This window comes from Hibiscus syriacus, unplaced genomic scaffold (genome assembly GCF_006381635.1).
Source record: "Hibiscus syriacus cultivar Baekdansim isolate YM2019G1 unplaced genomic scaffold, ASM638163v2 tig00112293_pilon, whole genome shotgun sequence".
Taxonomy (NCBI): domain Eukaryota; kingdom Viridiplantae; phylum Streptophyta; class Magnoliopsida; order Malvales; family Malvaceae; genus Hibiscus; species Hibiscus syriacus.
The window spans coordinates 1,315,006-1,319,157 of record NW_024063296.1 but is presented as its reverse complement, the minus strand read 5'-3'; positions in this window follow the sequence as shown (position 1 = coordinate 1,319,157).

The window sequence follows — 4,152 nt, the reverse complement described above, 5'->3', positions numbered from 1 at the left end:
ATCTCCACGTCACCCCCTCAATAATAATATTCACCTTTGATACAAAGTTAATAAACTCTTGCTATAGTTTAGTGTATAAATAAATAAATAAATAAAATTATATGTGAATCGATGACGGAATAATGATAACGGAATAATGTTATAAAAAATAAAGTACATAAATGGTCATTCTATTAGGATATTATTTTCTTAAATCTTTTAATTATTAAAAGTTATAAAATGGTTCCTTGACTATAGGATCTTACTTTGTTGAGTTCTTTAACTATTAAAAGTTATAAAATGGTTGCTCGATTATAGTGCGTTGCTACGTTGAGTTCATCGACTATTAAAATTTACAAAATGATTATCTAACTATAGGATTTCACTTTGTTGAGTTCCCTGGCTATTAAAAGTTACAAAATAATCCCTCAACTATAGAGTGTTGCTTTGTTGAATTCTCCTACTATTAAAAGTTACAAAATGATCACTCAACTATTTATTATGTTCCCAACTCGTCATTTTCCATTAAAAATTTGGCGACCATCTGAGCTAGATGTTAACATGTTGACTAAGATATGATAACCATTTGAGATTCTAAGATTAGATTTAACATATCTCAGTCTGCAGGTTAACGTCCAACTCAGTCTACCGTCAATTTTTTAACGGAAAAGAGCGAGTTTGGAACATAATGAATAGTCAAGTTACCATTTTATAACTTTTAATAGTCGATGGACTCGACAAAGTAACGCCCTATAATCGGGGAATTATTTTGTAACTTTTAAGGGGACTCAATAAAACATCATCCTATAATTGGAGAATCATTTGTGTACTTTAACCTAGAAAATATTTAAAAAATAATTTTTTAAACTATAAACGACTAAAATAAAAAAATATAAAATTTCAGAGAGGATTTTCAGTGTGATCGAATTGTGTATTAGATGGTGGCTTCATAAATGTGGGAGTGGACGACCAAGAAGTTCATTTTCATTTGAATGATTTTATTAAGGCGACAGAAAGGGGCCAAACGGCGGTGCCGTGGCCGACGGGACACTCTCTTCTATATATACACACACGATCCATGCAAATATGGGTAGCTCTACATAAATCATCCATAGCCAAAGTCTTCCTACCCACGTTCTTTTGCTTAATATTTATACTTTTTTTAGAAAGAATTCAAACTCAAATTCAACTAGATCCTCTATTTTTAATTATACAAATGTATGACTTAATAGTCTGCGAGTGTGTATACATTATCAAAATTTAAGAAAATTTTTAAATAAATATTAATTTATAATTATTTTAAACTATTAAAGAATATTATGTAATATACACATCTATATAATTTGAAGTACTTTTTAATATTATTTCATGGTCCCATGATAATATATATTCTATTTTTATTTGAATAGACTCACACATATAGGGTGAGGGTAAATTTTTTCTAGGAATTCTTTTTCATATTTTTACCGTGTTTAATAAGAAGAAAATATGTCAATCAACATATTTTATTTTCTAAGTCAAACTTTTGACTTTTACATTCTCCCGTAAAATGTTTTATCATATTAACTTTGGTAAAATGCTTTACTTTTTCTTTAACCCTAGACTGCCTCTATTTTCTTCAATCTTGAACTGTTAGCTTTCTGGTTTTCCTTGTGACACCAACATCCTCCCATTGACGGCGACGATAAGGTGAATATATATCTTTAGTTTATTTATTTGTGACTTTTTTTCTTATTCACTCATGCTTCGTATAAATTTCTTGAATTTTCATACTCTCATCAGTTTGAAAAAACTAGTAACTTGTCATGTAGGTTTTTCAGTTAACACGTGCCGACTCGTTAAAATATCTCTTTCATTTGAAATTCAATTTAACTCAAGTTTAGAGAGTTTTCATTTAATTTGAGATATGATCCATTTTTAGGTAAAATCCAACTCAATCCGACACAAATATATATATATATATAAGTTTTATTTAGTAAAATAGAGATTTAATTAAAAAATTAAAGAGATAATTATTATAATTATTCTTAAATATATAAGAGATAATAATACTATTATTCCATATTTGATCGGATCAATGATTTTTTACCATAAACTTGAATTTGATATGAACTTAAAAAAAACATGACCTTATAAAATCGGATTGAGTTATAACTTGTTGGATCCGGGTTCGATTCTCACGTTCTCCTTGGTTATTGTTGTTAAAATGATAATATAAAATATTTAAGTGGAATCAAAAAGAAGCTAACATTCAACATCCGAATTCAAGAATATTTAACCCTTATTAGCAAAGTTTGGTGGGTTAGAAGATTATGATACAAAAAAAGTTTTAAAAACTTGCATTGACAATTTAAAAAGATGTTAAGGAAGTTGCAACAAATAATTGGAAAGTTGGAGCAACTCCCAATCCATACCTAATGGTCTAGTTTTTAAGTGTAACCACTTGCCTTTGCATGTTCTCAAACACCATAGTCGAGAGACTTCATGCAAGAAGGAGATGATAATGACTTCTACTTTGGGATTTTGTTCTCCTTACAGGCTTACGGTGTTAGGGTACATAGTCCTACAATGTGACCAATCATTGCAGTTGAATTTGTACCACATTCAAGGTACCTACCGCCGTCCTTTGAAGGGTCACATTCAATACTTGCCTTGCTTTACTGCTTGGATTTTGGGGCTAATGCAGCATGTTTGTTGAGTTGCTTTGTGCAATCAAGTTGGGTAAAAACTTTTTGAGTTTGTAGCTTTGAAAAGGTTTCAAAATCCAGTACAAAAATAACAACAGGACCAGACGAGACACAATCTTCATATCGACTTGATTACTTTGATTATATTTGTGATTTTTTTGTTTATCATTTCAAGCAAAATCAAACTTCTGATTGAAATCTTTTCAATCGTGTAGTCACCATTTTTCATCCACCACCTTACATTATTATATTATTATTATTATTATTATTATTATTATTATTATTTTAAAAATATTATTACAAACCCAAAATACCCAAACCAAACCCAAGCCCATTACCCAACAAACCAAACTCAGGCCCATACCAAAGCCCAAACCTTAACCTAACCTAACCCTAACCCTAACACATCCTTATCAGCTACTGCCACCGCCGCCAGAGTTGGGTTCCAGCCACATTAATCGTCGTCACCGTCAAGCCTAGCCAAACAAATCCGTCAGAGATATCAACAAAACCAGAAAAATCCTTGCATTAAAAAATCCAAAATCATCACAAACAGTGATGGCAATAGATTAGGTTTTATTTTTTTATGTTTTAATTTATATCTCTGTAAAGATCAGACATAAAATCTTGAGACAAAGCATGTAAAGGGATTCTTTTTCCCATTGATTTTGGAAGTAATAAAAAACCAAAAAAAATTAAGGTAAAAAGCTTTTTTTCTCCTTTTCTCATTTTAGAATATAATATATATATATATATATATATATACACGAAAAAAAGAAAATAAAGGAAATCGAGTAGCTACCTGAAAGGAGAAACCGAAGGGACGTTCATCGTCGTGATGTTCGGAGATAGGGAAGCCAAAACATCTATGAGAGTTTGGGGGTATTTAGGAACCTTGTTAGGGGATTTAGACCCTAGATCTTAGTTTAGGAGGTTGAAAAGGGTCGGGGCTGTTTTGGGTTCGGTTTAGGAATTCCGACTGGGTGTTGGTTGGAGCGGTAGTCGAGCGGCGTGAGGGGCAGGTGGGTGGCCGGCAGAGTTGAGAGAGTTTGGAAAAATTGGGTTTTGGTTTTAAAATGAAAAAAAAGAGAGAAAAATGTGTTTTATAGAAGAGTTTAGGGGTTATTTGCATAAATCCCCTAAATTTAGCTATTTGTTTGCATTTTGGTCACCTCTGATGACCAAATTTGTTATTTACCCTTTTTATGTGTGTTATGTATTATTGATATATTTTTTTAGTCCCCTTAGTTTTAGCATGCTTTTGCATTTTAGTCACCTGTTGTATTTTTCGCGTTTATTTTAATTTTTATGCCTTGATTTTGTGATTTTACCTATTTTGATTATTAGTTGATAAAAAGAGAAATTATGTTTTAGTCACTCTAGTTTCAGCATGTTTTTAAACTTAGGTCACTGATTAACTTTAATTTTGCACGTTTAATTTTACATTTATTTCAATTTAGTCCTTATTTTAAAATTCACATACTTA